The 27,961-nt window shown below is 41.7% G+C and overlaps 1 long non-coding RNA gene across 1 annotated transcript; it reads left to right on the forward strand.

The window, feature by feature from the left end:
• The first annotated feature begins 3,885 nt into the window (after nucleotides 1-3,885).
• Nucleotides 3,886-13,039, forward strand: LOC143840838 (uncharacterized). Its single transcript, XR_013232468.1, has 3 exons — nucleotides 3,886-4,112; nucleotides 11,294-11,386; nucleotides 12,857-13,039. It is a non-coding gene; the product is annotated as an uncharacterized LOC143840838 (long non-coding RNA).
• Nucleotides 13,040-27,961: the final 14,922 nt, after the last annotated feature.

The following is a 27,961-nucleotide window of genomic DNA, read 5'->3' on the forward strand; positions in this document are numbered from 1 at the left end:
CCTAATCACTACACCAAGCTGGCTCTTATGTTTCTAATGCAGGCCCTGGTCCAGCTGAGCACTTCCAGTCTCCAATGAGTGCCCTATCGGAGCCAGGCTTTCTCCAAAGTCCTCAGTCCTACATATTTAATTTATTCAATCCCTGTATGTAAAGAATCCAACTATATATTTAACATAGCTGTTCTTGTATTTTATGTACGCAGCTTTATTTACTTATGCCTAACCTTTGATAAAGGAAGGGATGCCGAAATGCATCTGCTCACTGGTGGCATTAGCATGAAAGTATATTTGGATTTTAATGAGGCTATATTTCAAGCCTTGGATTTTTAATTTTAATAAATATTAATATTTAATTTTACAACAATTTTACCCTACAGAGGCTTGAGCATACTTTCCCTATTTTGACCCCTTGGGGGGGGGGGGCAATGAAGATACAACACCTGTTAAGATCCCCTTCTGTATATAAATACACCTCCCTGAAATCTGTAATTACAGGAAGAGTTCAGTGGGCAGACTACTGGATTCAAAAGCATCAGTCATGGGTATATTGATTTTTAACTGGCAATCAGTTTTATAATTATTGTTTTTATTGTTTGTATATTTTATATTATTTTATTGCTTATTGATAATACATGTTATGTAGCTTTAACTGTGTGAATTAACTGTTGTAAACCGTTCTGAGTTGGCTATACCAGGCAGTTAAAGAAATCAAAAAATAAAACAAAACAAACTGAGAATAGATGGCTGTTTATACATCTGACATTTCCCCCTGCTATTGTTCATAGTATGTGCAGGATTTTGCTTGCTGGGATTTTTTTGTTTTCCCATTAATTAGGCCTCTCATTTTTAACCCTGTCCTCCTTCTAAGAAACTAGGGGGTAGTGTATTCAGATGTTTCTGTCTTCTAAAATCCTGTGAGTAGATTTCAATTGAGAATTATTGTTTGAGCCCTGTTCTCCCCATCTGAAACTGATATGCTAATCCATGCTCCTCACTTGCTTTCATTCCTTTTCTCATTACAAAGCTCTCACTACTTTCCTCAAATTCCAGTCACCAAACTAAGTTCACCATCATTTCACTATTATATAAACCTTAGGTACCAATGTGTCAAATTTGGGTATGATTCAAAGTAAAAATTTAAAAAAAACATTTGCATCAGTAGAATGGTTAAGAAAGAATTGAACACTACAATTTTGAACAGAGTTATGTCCTTCTAAGCCTTTCTAAGATTTTAAAGGTTAAGAATGGGTTGAGATTGTACCACTTATACCTCCCATTGAAATCAAGAGCTAAATTTTAACTGGATCATTCACTGAAGTTCATGAGATTTGGGGTTGATATGACCTGGTTTCAAAAATTTATTTTAAATGCAGTATTTCTTGTGATCACTAACAACCAACTCCATGTTGGTCATGGATATGTGTCCATCATCCTATCCTTTATGGTAAGTGGCTGAAACTGAGAACTGTTCTCTATCTAAGACATACCAGTATTGGTGCTCATTAGCTATTTCCTTGTTTTAAATATGTTAATCTCTTATGCATGAAATATAGATTGCATTGAAAGAACTTCCACAATTGTCAGTTTCTATGGCAACTAGCACAGTGGCAGATTATAGGGGATAGTTGCCAAGGTTGTGACCTATTTGTTAATTCTAATCATTTTGTTTCAAAAGCTTGGAAACAAGAATAAAACCTCCATGAGTAATATATGAGGTTTTTTTTAATCTAAAAGGAACCTCAAATGTCAAAATAGTGAATTATTGTAATTAATATATAATTGAATAGTTTGACCACAAAGGAGTTTACTATATGAGAGATTCAGCTCCATCCTATTAATATGGAGTGGTTTAAATTAATCTCTCAGTGATACAATGACACTGTTTTGATAGACTGAGAAATAGACCAATGTCCACCTCAATTTAAGAGAGGTATACCTTGTAGAAGATATAGCCATTGCTAATTGAGAATCTTAGAGTCTTTTTCAACAAAGACTAACAAAGGCTTTTATCATTCTTTATGAAAAACCTTTTTTTAGATACCTAGTCCATCCAGTTTAGCGTTATATATTTTGGCTAGCAATGGGACTGAGCTGTACTTTACCACAAACACTTAACCTGCTAGCAGTTGAAAATATCCTCCTCCATCTTCCTGAGCAAACTTACTGAAAAAGATATATAATCAGATGTCAGTATGTGCCTACCCCAGAAACCCAAAGATTGGGGATGGTTTAAAATATGTATTATGTGATATCGATATTTCTCTAAATCCTACAACACCTCATGAATGAGGAGGTTTAAGTGCTGAACATGATGATGTTGTATCATGTGTTATTTTGGAGAACTGTGGAGGTGTAACAGCCAGATGTTCATGGTAATGTTTTAATGGCTGTCCTGAGAACCTTTGAAAATGGAGGTGCCACAGGATGAAATTTGAACTTGCATATGAATCTGACCTATTTCTACTTCCCACAAGGAAAATGCCAACTATTTTAAATAACTGAGTACCAAATTAAAACAAGGGTAGGATGGAGATATTAGATTTATAACCTTTCTCAAGGGCTTCTGTTATATTACTGCATCAAAGATGCAGTAACATATACATACATTATCTAAGTCATATGAATTTTTTGTTGTTCTTGGATATCATTTCAGGTTTCTGGCTTTGTAGTTTGTTTACACATATGTCGGTCCTAAAATGTCCATGCATATTTAGGATTAACAGGATAAGAATTTGGTACTGGAACAGTGCTACTTAAGTTTGAGGCTGTACATTTCTTTAATAAAGCATGACATGTGCTTTATAATGTAATTGTTTTAAGAATTGGTACATGCCCATCATATCTGAAATGTGATCAGAGTAATAAGGAAAACTAAATAATAACTTTGTGGAAATATATATCCCCAATGCACTACAATGAAAATACACATAAAATTATTGTTAAGTGCTCTACACTCTCTTGAGTAGTATGAAGTTCAGAGTCAATACTACTGGGTTTAATTTCCTTTGGATTACAGAGTAATGGAGACGTATCATGTCTTTTTAATATCTGTTTTATTTACAAGCAAAATATGGAGGAAGCAAATAAACTCCTGAAGCATGCAGAAAAAATGCTGACGCTATTTCGCATGCCCCAGAGCAGCAGAGTAGGCTCTTGCGACACCCCCAGACTGCTTTAAGTCCAGTTAGCACCAACTAAAAGCTCTCTTTGCTTCTATCTGCTCTACATTTGAAACTGTTTCTTTCCCCCATCCCACTCTCTAAAGGATGACACCTCTCAATTACTAGAATAAAATTTCAGGTCACTAAAGGAAATATCACAGGGCTGCTTCATAGGTTACAAAATCCAAAGGGTAAACATGTGGTCGATCAGCAGATGTATGTGTGGATTTTCTTTTTGGGAATTCAAATATACTCCCTCCATTCTGTTTTCCTAGCCTGAAGCTTCCCTGGAAGCTGCTACTTAGCCATATAGGTCTATGTAAAAGCAAGAACAAAATTGGTGGAATATCTTTTATTAGGAGCCACGTCCCACCCCATATCACATTCCATAAGCGTGCAATCTTTTTAAAATGTCCCCATTGCTCACAGGTGAAACACCGTCCTCGTTCAAAGGGTTCCCAGGGCCTTCCTTCCAGTCATACCCCTGCTGGGATTCTCAGTGGTTTGTTTGGTTTGGGTTTCTTCTCCCCTTCTTTATTACGGCTAGTCACCAAGGGGATAGGCATCTGATTTGTACTCATTTTCACTCTTCCTCGATGCATCCATCCTGTGTTGGGCCCAGGTGTACTAAGTACACTTCCCCATCCCACTGGGATGGAATGTGTCAGCTTACTGGTCTCTTTTCCTCCTTTCATGTTGTTCAACTGCCAAACAGGCCTCCAGGAGCTCCAAAGCCTGTAGGAGGGAACCCAGTTTCTGAAATATTATCCAGCGCCTTGTACAGCCTGGATAAATTTGGAATAGCTGTTCCTTAACCATCTACTCTACAATTTTCTTCTCTCTTTCCATACTTAGGAGTCAACCACTAGGTGGCATCATCCTTGAGTTTACTTACTATTACTTGAGGAGGTATCACTTAAGTTGGAAAGTCAAGGCCCAGAACCTCTGTTGGTAAGTCTCTGGTGATATCTCCAGGCTACTGGATATAACTTTCTTTAGGCTATCATACTTGGCTGATTCTTACTTCACTAATTCCTTTAGGGCAGTGTCCCCAAACTTTTTATCACCGGGGACCGGACAACGCTTGACAATTTTACTGAGGCCCGAGGGGGAGGGTAGTCTTTTGCTGAGGAACGTCGACGCTGCCTGAGCCCCTGTTCCACTTGCTTTCCCGCCGGCGCCCCTGACTTCCTGCAGCTGTGCAGTGCCACACTGAGGGGGAGTACAAGCCATGGTGGCCGCCAGAGAGCACCAAAGGTGAGCTGGTGGCAGAGCGGCAGGGCAGCCCCCGAGGCAGCAGAGAGGAGGATGAGGAGCCGCAGCCCGGTACCAACTGATCCACGGATTGGTACCAGTCTCCGGACTGGGGGTTGGAGACCGCTGCTTTTAAAAGACCTCTAGGCCACCTTGGTGCCTCCACAGTCTTTTCAAAGGTATCCAAATACACTTCAATGTCATTATCCAAGATCAACTTTGCCAGCAATGGCTAGGGCACCCAGCCTAGTAGGGCTAATGCTCCTCCTCCACTGGTCAGTCCCGTACCTCCTTGCAGTCCTTCCACCGACTGTCCGAGGTCTTCTATCGTCCTTTCTTGGGTTGTCATCTGTCTTTCCACAATTTCTATCCACACCTGAGACTGGTTTTCTATTAATCATCACTTGAACTGGGCAAAGTCCATTCTGGGTTCTTCTGATATGTTGCACTCTATCACTGACCCAGTGGTCAACATATCTAAGTCTGAACTCTCTGAGTCTCCTGCCCCTCCTTCTAGAGGAGCAGTAGAGTATCTTTGAGGAGGTGTTCACCCCAACCGGGTTGGTATGCTGGACGTGGGTCTTCATGGGACATTTATAGTACCTGTATTCTCCACCACTACGATACAGCGTGTGAGGTCACCTCAGCCTTTTCCTTTCTCGGCCATCTTGTCTGCCCACTCAGTCTATGTACACAAGAGTCAAGAGCATTTCTTCTGCTTAACTTGATTTATTCCTTTGCCCTTCACCATACAACCTGAATGTGGGCTTGCTGAGGTTTTACATCAGGTGCCTCTTTCTTTTACCCTCCCCAATATGTGTACCCCTCATCTCTCTCCTCCTCCTGTTTCCCTGCATTCGTCCCTGCCTGTCCATTCTTCCCTCTGCTTTGTCTCTGTCGGGCTTCTGTGTTCGGCTGTGGCTCTGCAAGCATCTCACTAGCATCCTTGTTCTTTGACCCCATCAGCTGCTCATCCTCCACATTCGCCTGGGGCTTTGCCAGCATCTTGTGGCCATCCCCATTCTGCATCCCTGCCAGTTGCTTGTCTTGCCCTTTCTGTCTGTGGTTCTGCAGCCCCACCCTTTGCCATAGTCCTGAGATGGGAGCATCTCCCATGCCAAAAGCCTGGGAGCCCGTGCCCATCCTAAGACAATATAGGGCTGAAAAAACAGATAGTACATCTGCCAAAAGGAAATCAATGCTGTAATAGTATATTCTGAATTTCTTCTCTGGGGGAAGTGGAACATGAAGTAATAGCAGATGGAATTCTCCCTTTCAATAGTGTTCCACATCCATTTTATGCAACCTATTGGAACATCTATTAATTACTTTGGAAGAGGATGATACTGTATTATAGTTTAAACCCATGGAGTAGAGTACTTCCTTTGTTTTTACATCAAATGGAGCCTCTTTAATGAGGACTAGTGGTTTCACCAAGCTTCTTGAATCCTTCTATTTGGGCCTCTATTCTACATCTGTCCCCTAATCACTCACTGAATCAATTATTTCCTGCAGTACAATAATTGTTTATGCATTCTACTTTGATCTGTTCTATAGCATTTGTTTAATCCTTCTCACCTTTCCATTCTAGGCAAGATTTTTATAGCAGCATAAACTGTTAGTGTGCAATAAAGAAAATCACCTTATGTTACAGAGACTACTTTTATCACACCCATTCCAACACAGAAACAAAGCAAACACAAAGAGGATAAACAGCATGTTGCTTTGGCACCACAATGCTGGCGACAAACAAGGAAATAACCAAACCTTACCTTCAAAGGGAAAAAAAGAATTTTGGGGTAATTCCAAGAATCATAGGGCTAGTTTTCATCACTAGAATTACTATAGCTACTCCTTGAGGTTATAAGACATCATACTCATAGCAATTACAGCAATGCTGAAGCAACTGGTCTTATGTCAAGAATTATTTTCATTTTGAAAATGTGCTTTTAGGGATAAATTCTTGTTTGAAAGTAATATATCACAAATTAAGTTGAGCTACCGAAGGATATTTACAAAAGGATTGTATCTGATCCTACCTAGTTCAGTGAGAGGTTTGGAATTTATAAACATGCAAATGGTGGCAAGGACAGACACCGGAGCATAGAGCTCTGCCCGACTTCTGTCTTGCGAGATGGCTGGCCAAGAGTGGTGGGAGACAAATATAATAATAATAATAATAATAATAATAATAATAATAATAATAATGATGATGATGATGATGATGATGATGATGATGATGATGATGATGTAATTATTATGCTTGTTCCAGTTACATTTTGCTGCAATGAAACAACCCAATGTACTATTTTTCTGCAACATTAAAATTAACTTTTCAACTGAGAAAAGCATATTTGAAGAAATATCAAAAATATGCTATAAAATTATTTCCAGATATAATGAATGCTTCTAATCTCCATTTACAAAAGTAAAGCTTCTACAGCAATGAGGGTATATTCAATTGCTTATAGAATCAGTTTGCTGATGGATAAGTTAGGATAACAGACTTTTGCCAGTGAGAGCTTTGGCTTTGCATATCAACATTAGGTTGATTCATATTCTATTTAATGTGATTCTGACACTTAATTAGATTTTTTGTGTTGATTCCTCATATCCTGTTGATCTTAAAGCTTTACAAGCTTTACCAGTATTTATCACTTATGTTTCTGTACTCTGTTCTATGACTGTACAATTAAATAAATAATATTCTTAAACCTCAAGACTAGTTCACATGACAACATTTTGAATTCTGTGGGAGCTTGTTTTGTCAATCCATATTGAACATGGTGGTGGTGATCTTCTGAAAAAAGCAAGCAAGCGAGCAAGAAAGAAAGAAACAAAGAAATAGATTGTGAGAAGACACATGAATCTAATTTTCACAGTCTCAGATATAGAGATTATTTTTAGGGTTGTTTCTCTGAGGAAACTATTGACCTATGGACAGTAAATGTTTTTGTGCTGAGTCATTTGTAGCAAAAACTCAGTCTAATTTTCTTCCGATCTACTTATAGTATTAGTAAATTCTATCAACTTGGAGGGGGAGGGTTGTGAAATAGGGATATATTTCAGATCTATATTTGGCCCACAGAACTGGGAGTTAAATTCTGACATTCTTGGCCATTATGCTGAGACCAAATTGCTCACCAAAAGTCAAGTCAAAGCCCAGTCCACATCTTATCACCAACTGAGCAAATGTGAGTCTTGAAGGTGAGCCGGGAGAATTTTCATAGCACAAGCAGAGGTTAGGAACTGAAAGAGCTGAGTCAGAAGCCAAGTCAAAGTCCAAATAACAGAAGCAAAAATCCAGGAGCCAAAAAGAAGTCAGGAACCAGTGAACAAATGGGCAGAGCTTCTCTGAGTGGGTCAAGGCAGAAAACAATATCTGAGGTGTTGGTAGGTCAATGTGCAATTGCACCCACAAGCAAGTATCTTGCTTAAATGTAACTTCCTTTAACCAGCTAAGTGGCCATAGCTGCAGCCTCAGGCATCATCTGCTGAAATACCCCCATCTGTTTTGACAGTGGGCCATGAGCCAGGCACTTCGGTGATGTTCAGTGAAGTTGACCTGCCATCACTGCCTTCTGCCCTCCAGTGAATTCTCCAGGTTAAAGGGCAGTACTAATGATGTTGAGGGTCCAGCCAGTAGAAAAGGCAGTGTGTCAGCCTTACTGGGCCCTGGTTGTACCAGCTAATCAGGGTTTGGGTCTTGCTGATTGTGCCCCAGCTCCTTCCCACCCAGCCCCTCTTCCTCCACTGCATGCTCTGACAGCAGCATCATTAGCAGGGCTGACAGCACAGGTGCTGAGTCCTCTGGCACTGGCGGCTGGGGCATGGGCATGACAACCATGGTGTAAACCACCAAATGGGACTGGAAACCCCCAGAAGATGGGGAAAGTGGAAGATCACTGAAAAGTCATCCTCCAATGACATGGTGTCATTTCACAGTGTTCTGGGGAGTCCTAAAGCATTCTGCAATAAAGGGACATCACTTCTGGTTACAGGGTCAGAAAAGATGTTGTGGAATTGTGGGACCTCATTCTAGACCCTCTATTTCCCCCCTGCTGCTCACTAGAATGAAAGAGTTCCCCTGCCCACACCAGCACTTGGAAACCATTGTTTAAACATGGAGTAAAAAAAAGAGCGAGGAGCAGAGTCAATTCAGGGTTGAAAGCCAGGGACAGAACCAGAAGCCAAATCAGAATCAAAGGCCAGGAATGGAGTCAGAAGCCTAGAGTCGTGAGCTGGGGCATGGTTGGGCTCCTGGGTCCAAGGGTCTGGAACCAGGGTCTAGCGCCAAGGCTCTAGAACTGGGAGCATAGTAAGAAGCTGAGCCAAGGGTCTGGAACTGGGAGTCAAAGGAGCAGAGCTTCGCTGTGGTGAACCAGAACAGGAGTCATCTGGAAAGATGGACAGGGAAATGCACATATTGCCCCCATGAAGGACTTTGTCTCAAGGTCTTCCTGAAATGTGTTCCACATAATCTGCAACAATCTGATTATCAGACATTTTAACTTTACTTGAATTGCTAACCATGCAGGTCTTCTTTTAGACATGGCAAGGCCTAATTTGCAGAATGCGTTCTATTTGGGCTATAATTACATTGGTTTTAAATCACTTCCAGGCATCCTCTAGTGATTTGATTCTCTTGTATTTTTCCTTAAAACTTCATTTTTTCCTGTTCCGCTCATTTTTGTTAAGTTCCCTCTTTTGAAATAAAATATTACAGTTTTGGACTTTAGAGCAGTTTCTCAGTGGAACAGGCTTCCTCGGGAGGTGGTGGATTCTCCATCTTTGGAAATTTTTAAAGAGAGGCTGGATAGCTATCTGACAGAGAGGCTGATTCTGTGAAGGTTCAAGAGGGTGGCAGGTTAGAGTGGATGAGCTATAGGATTGTTAGTGTCCTGCATAGTGCAGGGAGTTGGACTAGATGGCCCAGGAGGTACCTTCCAAATCTGTGATTCTATTATTCTAGGAGTAACTTTTCATTGACTGAATGATGAACTTAATATTATTGTGGTCACTGTTACCATCTGGTGTAACAACCTCTACATCTCTCATCAGGTCTTGATATCTGCTCAGAACCAAGCCCAAGAGCACTTACCCCTCTGGTTGTCTCTGTGACCACTTATTCCAGTGCACAGCCATTTGTTATGTATAGGAATCTCATTTCTATGGCATGATTCAGTCACATGTTTACCCAGTTAATGTGAGGGTAGTTGTGGTCAGTACAATAACATTGTCTGCTTTAGTCATATCCCTTATTTCCTTCTCCATCTCAAGATCAAGGTTTTGCTCAGGTGGGCAATAGTGCACCCTTACTGTTATGTAACCCTTAATATAGTGTTTAAAATTTTGTCACACTGTGTGCTAATTAGTTTTGTTCATTTCAGCATCTCCAATTGATTGGCATAACATATGGCTACTCAGTAATATAATTATTTTTCAAAATCTCCGTTACCAATTTGACCCAATGTTGGCAGGATTTGTTTTAGAGATTGAATTCTTCAATTTGGATTAAATCTTTAAAAATCAATTTCAATAACCTGAAATATGTTACATTTCTGCAAAGAGGCCTTCATGTATTTTGTGATGCAATATGTGGGGATAAGTTTCAAATAAAAGTAAAGACCCACAATTTGTTTTGTTCTTTGTACCAGCTGTACATGCCAATATAGATTTTTATTTAATCAATGGAGATTTTTTTTTGTAAATCATCACCATTTCTTCGCATTCCAGCATGATATTAATCAAAAGAAATGTAATATATGATTTCTATTTAGCTAAAATGATAAGTTTCACTTTTGGACTACAGTGATTTTTAATGAATGGGTCACAATTTCCTCAACAAAATGATTTGACTTTTCTTTGAAATCTCACTTTTCACAGTAGCTACGGGGTCAATTGAATTAATTTATTTTTGTTTAAAATATTGATTCTTTGTTTGAAATATTATTTATTTACTTAATTTAAATACAAGCAAATGTAAAATGATGCACCTTGGGGCAAAAACCCCCCAGCTTTATATTTATACTGAAAGAATCTGGGCTGGCAGTGAGTGACTAGTAAAGAGGATCATGATAAGTACCTCAATGAGAATTTTGCTTCAGTGTTGCAGTTTTAAAAAACAAATGCTATGACTGACTAGGGGCAAAGCCTATTGTATCCAAGAATACAACGGGTGCTAGAGCTTGGCAGTGGGAAGAGGAAGGGGAGGAGTTGTCCAGGCTGTAAGGGCATGGGCTTGAATGTGTGTGTTGTGTGGGAGGTTGTGGTGGCGTGGTGGCAAATGAGGGCATGGGTGTGGAGATATGGGTGTCAAGAACCTGTGGTTTGGAATGTTCGTTGAGTGTGGGAGAGGACTGACCTTTGGGAATTGTGGCATAGTGGTTACAGATGAGCTTTCCAGAGTGAAAGTCCTCAGATATGTGAAGGGAAAATCAGACTGAAGACTCTTCTTAGGGGAAGATTACATGGCAACCAATTCCTCCCAGTTCTGCGTCATTTCCCTTCTTGTGTGAATTAGGCCACAGACACCGAAATGCCCCTCTGCCCTAATACACATGGGGTAGTCACAGTACCCAAGTGTCCACACTGTTCGTTCTTCTCCATTTTTCACTGTTGATAAAATGTTATGTGTCCACATGCTTATTTCATGGTTGCTCCTTAGAAGAATGAATTTTTGTACCCTGTTGTTACTATCAAAGGAGTCTCAAAACGGTTTACAAACACCTTTTCCATTCGTCTCCCCTCAATAGTCAACCTGTGAGGTATGTGGGGCTGTGAGAGGTCTGAGAGAACTGGGAATGGGCCACAGTGACCCAGCAGGCCTCAGGTGTCTCAAAGCATTTTCCAATCATCTTACTTTCCTCTCCCTATAGCAGTCTCCCCATGAGGGAGGTGGGGTAGAGAGCCTCACATGGAAGCTGGCAACCCTAAGAGGAAGACTCTTTCAGCACAGCATCTTGACCTTAGTAAGGTTTTTAATACTGGTTTTTTTTTATTTGCCAGGCCAAGGTTGAAAAAAGCCATTTTAGTTCCCATGGTCTCCAGTCATTTACTTGTTCACTATTTACAGTTTCAGGCTGTAAATATTTATTTAGATCTTCCTGCACTTTCCAGACTCACAGGACTGATGCTGGTCTGCCTGTCTATGTCCCAGAATACAAACAGTTGCTGGGAAGGGCTGGCCATAAACCATAGTCCAGGAAGGACATACCTGCACCACTCACTCCCAACTGGAGGCAAAAATGGCTCCTTTGAAGGCTGGGCGCTGAGCCATTGTATGATTTTGAAGTCCCACCTCCAAACCTCCAGGAATATTTCCAACCCAGGGGTAGCCAACCTCCAGGTGAGGCCTGGAGAGCTCCTGGAATTACAGCTCACCTGCAGAGTATAAAGATTAGCTCCCCAGGCAGAAAGGGCTACTTTGGACAGGGTTGTGGTAGAGAAGAAACATTTAAGGCTTCCCATACAGGTTGTTGTTGAATTGAAAGACTTGAGGCCTACTTCACAGGGTTGTTATGCAGATGAAACAGGAGACAAAAGAGCCAGTTTCCTCTGCAGAATAACGCTGTGCAGTGGCCTCAAATCTGCAGAGAGTTGCAAAGAAGAAAGACACATGGCTTGGCTGTGTCTAACCTCTGTGCATAGCAGTATTTTAAGTGTGAAGGGGCTTTTCTGTGGTCTCCCTGTCAGGCAACTGTTTGGCAGAAGGGGAAAGTCCCCCCCTCAAAAAGAAGGCCCTCAGGCTCCCCTGCATTGCTCTCTGAAGGAAAAGGCCTCCCTCCCCTCAGTCAGGGCCTGTCAGAGGCTCCTTTGCAGCAGGCCTGAAGGGGGGAGGGGGAGGGGGAGCACTCTGCAGCCTCCTGCCAGCTCTGTCAGGGTTCTGGGGCAATTTACAGTGGAACATGACAGTTAGGACAGCCTTGGGGCGAAAAGGGCTGGCACAGCCTGTCCAAGCCTCCGTTCTCATCCCCTTGGCAGCCCTACTGACCTCCTCTCCCTGTGGTTGTCAGGGGCAGATTGGCAGTGATGTCTCCAGATTGCCCCTGGCTGGTTTGGGTGGCCCTATCAGAACATTGCTTTGTGCCCCCTGACTGATTGGAACTCTGGTCTGTCCTGGTGATGGCCCAAGGGCAGGGGTAGTCAAACTGCGGCCCTCCAGATGTCCATGGACTACAATTCCCAAGAGCCCCCTGCCAGCGAATGCTGGCAGGGGGCTCATGGGAAATGTAGTCCATGGACATCTGGAGGGCCGCAGTTTGACTACCCCTGCCCAAGGGCCTTCACCTGTACCGGCCTCGCCCACTCTCCGCTGACTTATGCCTTAGCCTTTTATGTTTATACAGCAATAGCTGTATAAAGATTACTCCAATTGCTCTGGATAACTATTAGTCTTCCCTTTTCATGACTTTTGTTTTTATGTATTTCTTTTTTGTTAGAAAAAGGAGAACGCATGTTGAATGGATCCACAAGTTACATATTTTCTTCCTCTAAGGAATGATGCAGGAACTGCAGGAACCAAATATGAACTAAGTCCAAATCTAATGCAGGTCTAGAGAACCAGAAAAATCAATCCAATTTCCAGGTGTCCGCCTGTCGATACTGTCATGCATGTGTTTGTTGGCCTTTTCATTAACGTTTTTACAGATGGAACTTTTCTGCCCACTTATATCATTATGTGCTGTTATGCTTATGCAGCACTCAGCACATCACATTGCGAGTATTTATTTGTACCTGACACATATCTGAGACTGTTTATGTCCTAAATTATGTGTAAAGAGATAATCGCAATGGAAGCTTTGAGGTATTTACTGTTCCTTATAGGTAATTCATGCAGTGTTTTTTTCCCCATAACACACTTAAAAAAGAAAAATAGAATAATTTTTTCTGTGAAAACAAGTATCTTATTGTTGACATCCCCCACTGTGCATATAGGAGACTGCTATAAGGCAGAAAATGTCCATCATTTATTGTTAAATGCTAGCTATGCTATCAGACCTCCCTGTGTCAAATTTCTCCATGGATTCCATATTACTGGAAATATTTACTGGAGTAGAATCCACAATGTTGGTATTTGTAATTCCTGCAGAGTTATATTTCAGAAGAAAATGGGAAAAGGAAAGGAAATGCTTCCCTTCAAAGCATGAGAACCAATAGCAGATTTATTATAAAAATGTTTTATCACATACTTTCTGTGATGTAAAGCAAAAGATAAAGATGAAATTTGGTCATTGAACCTTGAGTTTGGTCATGTGTTCCTTGAGTTATGCTGGGATGATCTCATATTTCCCATCATTAATAATTGCTGATAAATGTGATAATTTAGTTAGATGCTGATATTTGCCAGCAGTCTTAACTGTTGGTCCTAAGTCAGCCTAGTTCCTGATTGTTGTTTATTCCTTACAATCTAAATGATGATGCCCCTCAAAAAATAATGTGAATGAGGTTTAGAGATCACAAGAAAAGTAATATAACACACATGTAGTTTAATCTTCACAAACCCACCCTTCAAGCACCTGCCATTTGGAGAGCAGGGGTGGTGGCGGGGAAAGACAGATCAAGTTATTTAAAAAATAAAAGGGCTTCCAGGAAGGTTTGGCTCCCAGCCTGTTAAAAGGGAAGTCCAGACCACTGTCTAATTCCTTAACAAATGGCTCAGAAGAATGCCATCTTCTGCCATTCATCTCACTTCCTGCTTCTGCCCCCAGCCTGAAAATGAGCACCCACCTTCGCCCATTGTCTCCTAACCACCCCCCTCCTCTCTGGGCTGTCACCCGCCCAGCCCAGGCGACTCAGGTGGCTGCCATTACTTGTTTTACAGCAGTGGGTGGGGAGGAGAGGCATGTCTGATGCAGGGAAGACCTTTTGCTACCCGGCTTCTGCTGGGATACCCTGAGCAGGGTATCACGGACCCAGCAGCTGGACTGAACTGAGACAGCAATCCCTCTACTTCCAGGTGGCTCCTGGGCCCTAACACTGCTGTAGTCATAGAGGCTCAAGGCAAGTAAAATGATGGCAGCTGAGGCTGGGCCTGTGTCTCCTCATTCCCTTCCCCAGTGCTCAGTTTGGTGCCTGCCTGCTTTCTCTCTGCCTTTCCCCTCTTGGCTGCTGTCCCCACAGACTGCAGCACAGCCATCTCTCTCTCCTCCTTCCCTTCCCTGGGCCTCAGTTTGGCACCTGCTGAGGTGGACCAAATCTCCATCTGTCCTCTTGCCATCTTTCCCACTGCAGCTGCCACTCATTTGCTTGTCATGCCCCTTTCATAGTCAACTTCTGTATTCATTCCATTTTAGGGACTGTGCTAGAAGATGTCTTTCCACATCAAAATGAGAACACAAAACAGATAAGTCAATAAAAGGAACAGGTAGCTGAAACTTGCAGTAAAAGCTAAAAACAGAATAATAACAACAACAACAACAACAACAACAACAATAACAATAACAATAACAATAACAAGAAGAAGAAGAAAAAGAAGAAGAAAAAGAAGAAGAAAAAGAAGAAGAAAAAGAAGAAGAAGAAGAAGAAGAAGAAGAAGAAGAAGAAGAAGAAGATGATGATGATGATGATGATGATGATGATGATGATGATACCAAATAAGTTTTCTGGAAGACTAGAAGGGAGAGGGCATGACAAACCTCCAGGGGAAAACAATTCCACCCTGCAGGCTAAAACTGGAAGAGTTGGTTTTATGTCATACTTTTCATTACCTTAAGAAGTTTCAAAGGGGCTTACAACTGCTTACCCTTCCTTTCCCTACAACAGACACCTTGTGAGGTAGGTGGGGCTGAGATAGTTCTGAGAGAACTGTGACTGCCCCAAGGTCACCCAGAAGGCTTTATGTGGAGGAGTGAGGAATCAAATCCACTTCTTCAGATTAGAATTTGCTGCTCTTAACCACTGCACTATGCTATCTCTTTTTCTCATAAACAAAGAAAATCTCCAGCCTACAGATATACAGAAGTTAATTTTGATGAACTATGAACATCATGGACCAGGAGTATTTATGTACCAATAGAGAAGGCGTTGAAAGACTGTGAAGCTGAAATAATTCGGTAGATCCAGAGGGAAGAGTGAACAGTTACTCTCCAGCAACCCCTGTTGTAGACAAGAGGGAGTCCCCAAAGGCAGGAACACCATTGTTGCAAGATTCAAAGAAAGTTGCTGGTTTTCTTCCTTAGTTCCAAGGAAATTTAACCAGGACCTATGGCTTTATCAGCATGACCTTCTCCAGAGCTGAGTAAAAGTCTAAAATGTGGGATTAAGCATGGTCCTATAGAAATATTTGTCTTTGCCACTGGGTGCAAGCCTTTTAAATCTACCAAGAGCTCTCTCCTAGGTGGTGTGGACAGAACCACACACTGAACTGCAATGTTATTTAAACCCTCATTTTGCTCCTAATTTAGGATGGAGGCAACACTCCAAAGTGCCCTACTAAAATGTGTTTCTGCATACATTCTTCATTGCTCTGTTGCTTTGTTCTTCACAGTTGTCTCTATATTTTATGTGTGTGCCTGGATGATAACTACTAGGTGTGTGCAAAAAACACCAGTGTTTTTTCCCAGTTCAGATCTATTGGATCTGGAAAAAAATAATAAGTATTACTGAAACATCACCCCCCCCCAGGTTCCAATAATCATTAGAAGAAAAAATAATTTAAAAGCCCCTTGCAGACCTGACTGGGAGATTGTCTGCTGATGGGCACTTTAAACCCCTACCAACAGAAGCTGCCAGCAGGTTCTGCAAGAGATTGGGAAGTATCACCCTGCCCCTTGCAGACCTGGCTTCTGATGACCAGTTTTTTAAACCTAAGGTAATCAGAAGCTGCCTCTGGATGAGGGGGAGAGACCTCTCCTGGCTGCACACAGACCTGAGAGAATCAGCTGTGGGTGGAGGGAGCTTTTGCTTGGGTCAGTTATAGCAGTATGTCAAACAGATTCTCTAATCTCTATTCAGCTTGGAAAATACCAAAATATATCAAAAAGGCATTTTCTGGTACATTCCAGCTAAATTGAGTTGAATGCACACCCCTTGTACCTATATTTTCCTGCTTAACCTTTGAACCCTACTAGACCACAGCTGGATCAGTACTCCCCTATGGACACCACCAGCAACTGGAAGGGGACATGAAATAGGACACTAATAAATGTCTCAAATGACAGGCTTGTGTGAATGGAGAGATTCCCTCCCATATTCCTGTCCTAACCAACGCATTTTGCATTTTTAAAGTGCAATACCAGAATCTTATTTATATATTTATTTATTTACAAAATATATACCTCATCTCTATGTTCCTACAAGGGTCACCAAGGCAGCTAACTAATTAAAGTACATATAATAAAATCACATTTAAAATGATTTAACCCTCCATAAACACAACATTAAAACTATGTATGTATTTATTTTTGTATGTATGTATGTATGTATTTATTTATTTATTTCTTCCTTCGATTTGTATCCCGCCACTCCCCAATGGGCTTATGGCGGGTAACATTGTCTTAAAACCCCATTAAAACACCCCCATTAAAAGACTTAAAACCCATAACATGATCTCCCAACCTACTTCCCCATTCCAACTAGAGGCGTTGAGAGCATGGGGCGGCGTGATGTCCACAGGCCCACAACCTCCCTTCACAGGGCTAAAACAGAGCTAAATCACATACATACAAAAGCATAAAAACAACAATTGAAACACTGGTTAGGAAGGAAGAGTTCACCAAGGGAATACCAAACCAAAAGTCTTCATTCACTGCTTTGGTAACAGAGGGGGACAGACAAATTTCCATAGGGAGAAAGTTCCAGGAGTTTGGCATCAGCCGAGAAGACCCTCTCTTAGGTTGCCACACACCTAATCTTCAAGAGAGCTCAGAATCAAATTCAGAACTACTAGAAAACAAGTCTTCTATTACGTTCCTTACAGAAGGTTTCTACTGGTTCTTTTTTGGACCGGTTGGAGTGTCTGAATGTTCTAAACCCCATAATATTAATTCAGTCAGAGTGTTACCAGAACCTATATGACTGTGTTCAGGGCAGCATTTCACAAGAATGATATGCTTTGGAGGCTTTGACTTTACATCTATTTTGACTTTACACCTGGAGAACGCATGCAAATATATAAGGATGTGATAGTACAGTTCATTTTGTATTTAAAACCTTAAATTAAAAATAAAACCCTCAGGAAGAGAGATCATCAGCTCTTTAAGGCGTCCTTCAAAAGTGTTGCCTTAAAATATATGCATTACATTTTGTGTTCAGACCTGTCCTAACATTACCAATGTGCTCTGCAATCTTTTTTTTGAAGTGATGTAGCTCATTTAAAATGCAACAGCACAGTGGTGATATACTTTACATGCTCAGTTACCTCCTTGAGGAATAGATTTCACTCTCACTTAAAAAATATCAGTGGGTAAAGTATTTATGCTGAACCCATGAAAGGGCAAAGAATTGTAAAATGCAGATATCCTCAGCCTTCACAGAAGCACACTAGGGAAGGTCACCTACATTTGTGTGCTAGACATATTAAAATACAAAGCTTTGAGAATGTGACATTCAGTTGTTATCCAATTATGGCCACTAGGTGGCAGAAGCACTCCTTCCACTATTCCTGATCTTTCTCCTGGTGTGGGCTGTAATTAGGTCACTGGAGGTAAAGTAGGACTGAGTGATAAATAAAGTAGGCTCTTTCTTCTAGAACAAGCAGCAGTTTAATTTCCCTTCTTTTTAGGTTGTGTTACAAAGGTAGATTAAACTTTTAAAAGCAAGGGATCTGTCCTCCTGTGCAAAGAAACTTAAACTGACTGAGGAATAACAAAGGAAAGAAAGAGCAAAAAGGAAAAAAATAAGGGGGGGGGGGGTGATGACTCGTTCCTTTGGTGACATTGATATCCTGTTTAGAATAACTCCACAGAGAGACAGGGCCATGAACCAATGTTTGCCCTTCCACATACTTCAACTGGTACATTGTGCATTTTTGCTAGATTTGTTATGACAACACACACACACACACATGCACACAGCTCATTCCAATTTAGCCATGAACAAAAGATAACCTTTGTCAGAGAAAATTGTGATGAAGCACTGCTTTCCTCTTCCCGAAAATTATTTTGTTTCTCTCAGCGACAGAATTTTCTGAAGAGAGATTGACTTGATAGGCAAGTACCAATTCCTGGACTTCAAATTTAATTGATGGGACAACTCCAGAGGGTCATTCCCACAGTAAACATGCAATTGCAGAAAGGTATTTTCGAGTACATACTGACAAGCCATTACTTCGACTGGGGCCAAACTAGATGTCATGTGCCAATGTCTCCCAATTCACAAGGGGTGATGAGAATTAGTAGAATAGTGAGAGTAGTCCTACTTATCCTTTTGGTTATTTTTCCCATACAAATCTTTCCCAGACTATTTTCTCACTTTTTGCGGAGTATAAATGTGAATTTTCTTTCTTTCTTTCTTTCTTTCTTTCTTTCTTTCTTTCTTTCTTTCTTTCTTTCTTTCTTTCTTTCTTTCTTTCTTTCAAAAAAGCTTGGAGACCTTTTAAAAACAAGTTGGAGGAATTACACTCTGATGTTTGACACTCAATTTGGCCTTGGGACTCTAGGGACAATTTGACTTTACACCCTTGTCTGATATTAGTGTAGACGTAAGTACACACCACACCCATGTTAAGTTTAATTTCAACCTTGGCAAGATGACATGTATAAAACAGGGTTGTACTTATCTATAACTGCTGTTCATTGAGTGGTCTTCTGTGCAGGCATGCATGGGTAATGTTCAGTCTTGGAGGGAGAATTGCAAGGTTTTACTATAGAGATCATATTTCCCAAGAGTGCTAGACCACTCCCAACAGGGGGAGATTTTCTCACCTAAAAATTGCATGACACAGGAGGGGCTAGCACTCTTCCCTCAGTCATCCACTGCTGCTCAACATCCACAGGTATAACAGAATAGCAAAGACAGGGCAATAAACCCAAAATGGGGTAGGAGGGAGGGATGTGTGATTACACAGAAGACCACTTGATGAACAGCAGTTCAACCCTGATTCCATTGTCATGGCTTCTGTGCAGTCCCAGATGGGAGAATAACAAGCATAAAGAACATCTGGAGGAGGCTTACTCAGTGCAGCATTGATTGTAGTACAGCTGTTCCCACAGGTGCCTCCTATGCAGTGTTGATGTTGATTGAGTAATGTCAGACCAAGATGGATGGGGTTGCTGCCAAACAAATGTCCTTTAGGGGCACACCAGCCATAAAAGCAGTAGAAGATGCTTGGGGCCTTGTGGAATGGGCTGAGATTTTGGATAGATTTTGTATGTGTATTTAATGGTTGACACAATCCAGTGTGCCAGCGTCTAAGCCAAAGCATGCTTCCCTTTCTTATGACCCCAGAAACAAATAAAAAGGTTGTCATCTTACCTAAAACTGTGTACTCTGTGTAAGTAAAATAATAGTGACGAATGCACATTGAGGCAGTACAATTGTTTATCAGCATTTGAAGCAGGGTTAGGAAAAAAGATGGCAATGTTATGCCTTGATTAAGGTGAAATACTGAAATGACCTTTGGCAAGAATGCTTGACTCATCTTCAGGACAACTTTGTATATAATTGGAGGAAGGAAGGTACAGAGAACAAAGCAGACAGTTCCCTCACTCTACGGGCAGAAGTTATAACTTCCAAAAATGCTTTTCTGAATGACAAAATAAGAGATGTCACACTGTGCCACGGATTCAAAAGGTTTATGAATCAAAGTAGACAAAACTAGTGACAAGGACCTTGGTGAACAGGGGATAAAACAGGAGGGTATAGGTTAATCAGTCCTTTCAGAAACAGCTTCGATTCAGGGGATGCAAAAACAGACACCATCCAATGATAAGTGTTTAGAAGATATAGCAACTAAATAGACCTTCATAGACAAATTTTGTAAACCTCTATCCTTTAGTTCCAGGCGATAGTAAAGAATATCATAGACTGGGCACGAGATTGGGTTGATCCCATGTTCAGAGGCCCACATCATATAATGCAGCCATTTATAGTTATAGGAGTGGAGACTGGGTTTTTAAGAGGATAATATGACCTGAGAAACCCCATCCATTAAGGTTCTGTTTTCTAGGCCATGAGGTGTAACTGGTATAGATTGGGGTGCCAGTGATGCCCCAGGTGTAGGAGGTCTGGATTTCTGGGAAGGGGAATGAACTGGCCTCAGGCTAGATTCCAAAGTATGGAAAACCACATCTTCCCTGGCCACCAGGGTGCTCTCTGCTTAGACCCCCCCAAAAGCCTTACACTCTAGCACTTCCAACTTCCTGGTGATCCATGGCCCCAGGGAAGCTCAGCCTCAACCAGGGCCAGACCCTTCTCTGTCCTGGCCCCCATTTGGTGGAACACGCTCCCAGAGGAGATCAGGGCCCTGGCAGAACTTGAACAGTTCCGCAGGGCCTACAAAAGGGAGCTCCTCCCCCAGGCATTTGGTTGAGGTCAACCCATGCCATCACTTCCCAAGGGCCCTTCTCCTGAGCCCCTTCCTATGGCACTCACCATAATTCCACCCAACCCACTGGGCTACCAGTATGGGTTAATTTAATGTTTCTACTGTGCCATGTTGCTTGTTGTTTCACTTCATTCATTACTGTTAATCAAAGTTATTTGTATTGTTCCTGTTCTGCAGGAACAACTGTGGGTGGGATCCTGCTCTAGAGCACAATTGATTGCATTTGGAATTTAGATTTGCAACAAAAAGGTCTACCTGGTTCAACCCCCATAATTGGAATATAGGGTAAAGGTAATGCCATTGTATATCCCATTCATGGGGCCTGGAGATGTCCCTGAGATGTCTATGAGAGTATTGGTAGAACCTGCTATATGCACTACAGCCAAGATGGCCCCCATGTTTGTGTCTGGGGCCCAGATTTTTATAGCTTTGTTGCATAGCCTGGTAGACTCTGTAGCAACTTGCTTGTTGATCTGTGGTAGTAGACCAGGGTGGGTTTCACACCGACCAATTTGCTTGTGGCATCATACAGTATTGCATCCATGATGCCGAGAGATGCCAAGGCTAGGTGGAAGGTGACTGGAAGCAAGATCATCTCAAAGATGCTGTTGGTGGTTTGATGACATCATAGGGATTGGAGTCATCAGAAGACTGTAGAATAATAGATGGGGACCCCTCCTAAGGAAGGAGCCATGGTAAATTGCATTAGTACCAAGCCTTGATGTCAAATATGATCTCGAGATTGATATTTGGGGGGGAGGGCTGTCATTGCCAAAGTGAATGGTCTGTCTGTGGATGGAGATTGATGGTGAAAGTGGGCACTAAGCTCCAAAGAATCATGGTTAGGGCCATATTTTTCAGACTTTTTCTTTCTCAGGCATGACTCAGAAGCTGCTCCTGGTACAGAAGTCTCAACTGTACTCAGAGTAGTCTTTACCAGGAAGGGGAGGTGAGTGAGAGTGTTTGGAGGGGGGGGGAGAGATGTCTCCACATCAACAGGGGATTGAAAAGATTTTTCATATAGATCCTCTTTTGAATGAGCCTCCCTCCCCTCTCTCGCTTTCGGAGTTCACTGTTTACAGTCAGGGCATGTTAAGGTATTGTGGCTCACCCCCAGACAAAGTAGGCAATTAGCATGGCTATCATTCTGAGCCACCTTTCCCCCACAAGTTGTACATTTTTTTAAAAAGCACAATGAAAAGAGATTGTCTTCTTTGAATCCAAAGTTTGTCTTTCCTTTAAAAAAAACAAAAAACCCCCCTCAGAATCACAGAGCAGCTCACTGTGAAGTCCTGTCCGAGGCAGCAGAAAAAGGACTGAGGGAAGAATGCTAGCCCCTCCCATGTCATGTGATTTTTAGGCAGGAAAATCTCCACCTGTTGGGGGAGGAGGGTCTAGCACTCTTGGAAGATATGATCTCTATAGTAAAAGCTTGCAATTCTCTTTCTGTGATCAGCCTGTGATTACACAGTACCCATGTGGGACTGCAGAGAAGCCATGATGATGTGTAACTTTAGGTGACACATGTCTGCAGCTCATTCTCTAGGGGAGGGGAACAGCCATTTAAACCTTTACTAGTTGAGCTGGCCCTCGCTTGTTCCTGTATTCTTAGTGGCAGATGAAGCTGCAGTTGAATGAGGTAAGTCTTCCAAGGGGTTGGATGGGTGGATCAGTGGGTTAGGTGGGTGGGTATTTTGGGAGTTCTTTTTGGTTCTTTTAAACTTGGGGTGGATGGGCAAGGGGCCTTCCCCAGACACAGGCTCTTGGCCACCACAGGCTGGATCTAGCTCAAGGAAGTGACCATGAGCTCCCTGTGCTGCTCTCGACCTTGGTGAATGTCTGGGGTCCATTCCGCACAAGTTTAATGTAGCAAAAGGGTTGCAAATTGTAATTGCTACTAATATGCAGTTATGCACGACGTCGTACACAATCTGCGACACTCCTGAAACAGTCCCGCTAAAAGCGTTTCATTGTAGCGCTTCCAGGGAAATCCCAAAAAGTGGATTCACCCTATGGAAAACGCTACACTCTTGCAAACAATCTGCAACAGTTTCAAAAAAGTTCTGTGCATTACCATTGTTGTGGTTTCAACAAAGTCCCTCCCCCTGGCTCTCTTCTCTGAACTTCTGGCAAAGCGATCGCCATTTTTTTTTCTCAGAGCGAGCGGAGAGCAACGAGCCGGCGAGCCTTCATTCACCCAGCAAGGCTTCTCTGGCTGCAGTCCCTCCACAGAGCTGCTTTAAAGCTCCCCTCAAGTCACCAAGCACAACACAGCCCCGTTTGCAAGTTCCCTTTATTTTTGGCCGAAAATCGCGCCCGTTCATGGGGGGGGGTTGACTTGGGGGAGTGTGGCAACAATGAATCGGCAGCTCACACGCCAGCTGCCAGCTAGATGAGTCTCTATGTTAGGAGGAAGCAAGGAATCAAGGCATATTCGTTGCAACGTGTGTTTTTCTTTTTTTAAAAACCTGTTCTTAAAGAGAAAGGGGCTTTTCCGGAGCATGGTAACAACTGCCCATTGGCTGCTCGTTTGATTGACGGCCAGGGGAAGGACAAAGCACGAAAAAAATCGCTTCCTTTCTAGCAATTTTTGCCGAGACTGGAAACCTGTGGGAAACGATTGAAACGCAACTGGATTCCACTACAAAGGCAGGTAAGCATTACGCCAAATTCCACCATTTTAAATTCCGTTTTTTCTTTCCGAAAGCAATTTGCCACATTGATCCTTGTACGGAATGGGTCTGGGTGTTCTCACTTCCAGTGACTTGTCACTTTTAGGGGTGTGTGACAGGGAGGCATGGTCAACTGACCTCACTTCCTGGTGCCTTGAAACCTGAAAAATATTTCAGTGGTACCTCCATGGTCAAAAGGTTGAAAAAGACTGCCAAATTGAAGATCATTTTCTTGTTTGGGAGGTAGAATGGACATTTAGGCTGACTTTACCTCTTAGCAGGTGGATCAAACAAGAATATTATTCCTTTCTAAGAAAATGAAAGGGTTTATTTTATTTTATTTTTTAAAATCAAAAAGTCTGCACTAAAGTACTCTTGTTCAGTGGCACTATTTCAGAAGAGTTAAAAGAAGTTCGGAATAGCATTGGTTTGCCCCCCAAGACATTTTAAAAAATAGTTCTTAAAATCTTTCAAAAATTACCTTTCATGCATAATTTTTAAGGTTATATTTATCTGAGCTAGTGGGCATTTCAAGGCATTGTCATAATGCTAATTTATACATACACACTTCTTTTTATAAAAAACATTTCTATTATATATACATTAAAATATAAAAAATCATTTCCCCTCAGATTATCAGTAGTCTTTTCATCTATAATTTAATCTGTCTGTGACAGTTCTCCTATGTGGTTTAAAAATAAAGACAATTTAAAAATTGAAATACATAACTAAAAACACCCTATTCAGAAAAATCAATTTTCTTCACTGCAAGTTCTATGGGGCAATGGAAAGGTAACTCTTGCCATCCATAGGCATAAACCACTATAATGAAATGGAGAAATGAAGCTGGATCATTTTAAAGTGTGTGTGTGTGCAAAACATGAGCAAGGAAACTGAGGCATAATATGGCACTGAGAGGCAAAGATCTATGTCAAGACAGAAATATCACTGGCTAACCTTTTGCCTTCTGCTGAGGATACACAAACTATAGCTCATTGTCAAAGTATTCAGCATGGGCAAAGGGAGCACTCCTAGTATTTACCTAAATTCAGAAAACCCTCCCATGATACTGTGTAAAGATTGATTCAGTGTGACTAGTCTGTGTATCAAGATGCCAATGAGACAACTCAGTGGGAACATATGTAAGCTGCTCTAGTTGATTAAAGCACTTGCTATTTATATTTTCTGGTGACTTCCTCTCTTGCACTCATTGTGGCTTCCAGTGTTCTCCCTAATGTTGCTGTAGACCTTCTTCTCTTGCTGATACCTCATGTCACTGTGGGCCAAAGTTGATGTGATGTTCTCCCTGTGTTCTGCTTTAGTGACTCTAGCTGTGCCTTACATGTATCATTGATTCTCCTTCCTGTATTTCCTGTGTTTGATGTTACCCGAGTTCCTCAAAGAGTGTGTCCCTGTACCTCCTTGTTGGGCCAAGGCAGCAGAGACTGTAGTAGAGAGTGCCCATGGAGGCTCTCTATTATCAATCAGTCTTAATTGTCCCCATGCTTTTCTCAGTGCAAATCGGAAAGGGGTGCAAGCAGTGGAGTTTATTGTTGGTTTTTTTTTAATCTTTCCTTTCTTTAAATCATTGCTTTAAATGCTGCTTGTTGGTTCCCCTCCCCACAAATGATATGAACAATGAAGTCATCAAAGATCCTTAATTAGTGTGTGTATGTGTGTGTGTACAGTTCTGCAGTGTACAATTTTTTTGTAATAAGGTATGCCTTCTTCCTGCTGTATACCCTAATGTTCTTTGTCAATCACTACAGACACACTAGACATCACAGTAACTGTATGAAAACAACAGGAATCAAGCTGCATTTGTCATTGGAAAAAGGAGTCTATTTCTTTTTCACCAAGAAGAGTTTCAGGGTATAAGATTTCATTCTTCTGCAAACCCCCACAGCTATCCCATGGAAGTTTTTTTTTCTTCCCCCAAGCAGAAGATAAATGTCTCCTAGGGGTCATGAGTGAGACAGCAGAAATGTACAGAGCATGCTTCAACTAGCAGGGAACCATGGTATAGCATGTGGAGCCCTTGCTCTTTTTATAAATGGCTAAATTAACTGCAGACCCATGGTCATTCTGCATGGGGCTAATGAAGATGTAATCACACAAGCACATGTCTGGCTTTCTCCATGGGCATTCATGTGAAGGCTGCTACACATGAGTGAGCCCTGGGGAAATGTAACATCCAGTTTGCCTCTGAGAGAAGTAGCCTATAAAGCCACAAGAAGTTAACAATGGATGTTTCATAGATTTCTGAGGCTGTCATTAGCATTTAGATGAGAAATATGAAGTAAGTTAAAGAAAAGAGGGGACACAGTTGAGATTTTTATTAACATCTGGGTGTGCATCCATAATGTCTACCATCATGCTATATCTGTCTATGCTGCAAAGCATCGGTGGAAAACCTAATAAATCTCTTCCACCCCACTTTTTGCTGCCTGCCTAGAATTTGCAAGGACACCCAGCTATAATGATGGGATACACTCAGTTCGGTGAGCCCTCAGGTTGTAAGGACTAGTCCTTAAACTATCCTGAACTGCTATCTCCATTCTAGGTATTATTACAGTACCTAGCATGTCAGGCTGAAATAGAGAAAATTAACTCAAAGGCAGCTGCCATGGGCAACTTTAGGCTTTAAAAGATAAGCAGTCCTTCATCATAAGATGAAGTTGCACAGTGGCTTGTGCTCAACAGTTTTATTTCACCTACAGTCACTGATGGCTTTTTTGCTCCCCTAAGATTTGGTTCAAACATACCAGGCATGGAATCCCACCTGCCGAGCCAGGCTTCCCTCCACCCCCACCGCAACAGCTGATGTGAGCTCAGCCTGTGTGCAATCTGATGTTCTCGTATTTGCTTATGAAATCAGGAACAATCAGCTCAAAGCTGTCTGCAAACATGGCTCAGGAGTAAATTCTCCCATTTTAAATATAATTTTACACTATTTGCCATATCAAATCAAGACATTCAAACAGAGGAAAGCACACCACATTTGACAGACAACATGAACCCTTCTATTTTGTGGGCTGATCACAAGCACTGTCTAATATGAAATGTTAGCTGCTCTATCCTGACACAGGAAAAATATTTATAAAATTGAAATTCATTTCTGACAGATAAAAATCTCAATTGAGTTAATAACATTAATGAAAATGAACTACCATGGTCTGTGTTTCCAACTAATTTTGCAAAAACCCTCCCTGGGTTTGTAGGACTGGTAGTGCCATACAAAAAGCTCCCTCAGACATTTCAAAAAATTTTCACACAGGAAAATACTGTTTAATGAGATTTCATGCACCTGGCTATGCTCTTATATGAGGCCTAAGAGGTTTCTGCCACCATCTCTCTGCTCTGCTCCAGATCATCCCTGGCACTTCTGTTCACCATATGCCATTTATAAAAGGAGCAAGGGCTCCAAGCCAGAAATCCTCATGTTTAGCAGCATGAGGTGCGTATCTTCCTGATACCAATATACAATAGCAGTTTCTAAAAGGGAGGGTAATACATTAAAAGGTTAAAAATGCATCAACAATAAAACTTAAAACTTCTCCACCATAAAAGCCAACATTTAGAAGCATTAACTGCCGTTGACTATTTTACAGGGAAAAATTGAGCCATAAAAGCAATAAAACTAGTAAAGCTGTTAAAATATAAAACAAAAGACAAGATTAAGAGATGTGCGATAATATCTACTAACCAAAAAACATAAGAGGTTCTGTAGACTAGCGATCCCCAACCTGTGGGCCGCGACCACATGTGGTCTGTCGACTAATTGGAGGTGGGCCGCGAAGGACGCCTTCCCCCCCCCCCGGCCCTTTACTTCATCCCCCCCCGGCCCTTTACAACACACTTTGGGTTTCATCGTCTCCCATCACTCCCAGATGGGACTATCTCGTTGCAGAGAAACAAGCTCAGGGTTCCCGTTGATTTGTCATTGTCATGAGTTAAAATTTCCATGAAAATAAAATGTTCCTTATGTTCATTGTTGTGGCGTGTCTGTATCTTATTTTGAAGGGATGCTTAAACATTACCATAGTGATCAGAGAGCGTTAGGGCAGTGGTTGAGAGTAGAGCAGTAAACTACCCCTCCCCCACCGGGCCTCAGTAAAATTGTCAAGCGTTGAGTGGTCCCCGGTGATAAAAGGTTGGGGACCACTGCTGTAGACCTATTATAGCTATACACAAGTGACACAATCTTTCCTAATTCTTAAAGCTAGCCACGCAAATTTTGCTACTTTGCTAGTTAGCAATATTTGCAGGCGATGCTTTCTCAGGTCATGAGGGCATTCTATAAGCATTGGTACTAATGCACCTGTGCTAATATGATTATACAGCTTGCACTCAAATAAGATGTGTTCTTGACCCTCATTGCAGATACG

The sequence above is a fragment of the Paroedura picta genome, chromosome 1 (assembly GCF_049243985.1).
Source record: "Paroedura picta isolate Pp20150507F chromosome 1, Ppicta_v3.0, whole genome shotgun sequence".
NCBI classification, from domain to species: domain Eukaryota; kingdom Metazoa; phylum Chordata; class Lepidosauria; order Squamata; family Gekkonidae; genus Paroedura; species Paroedura picta.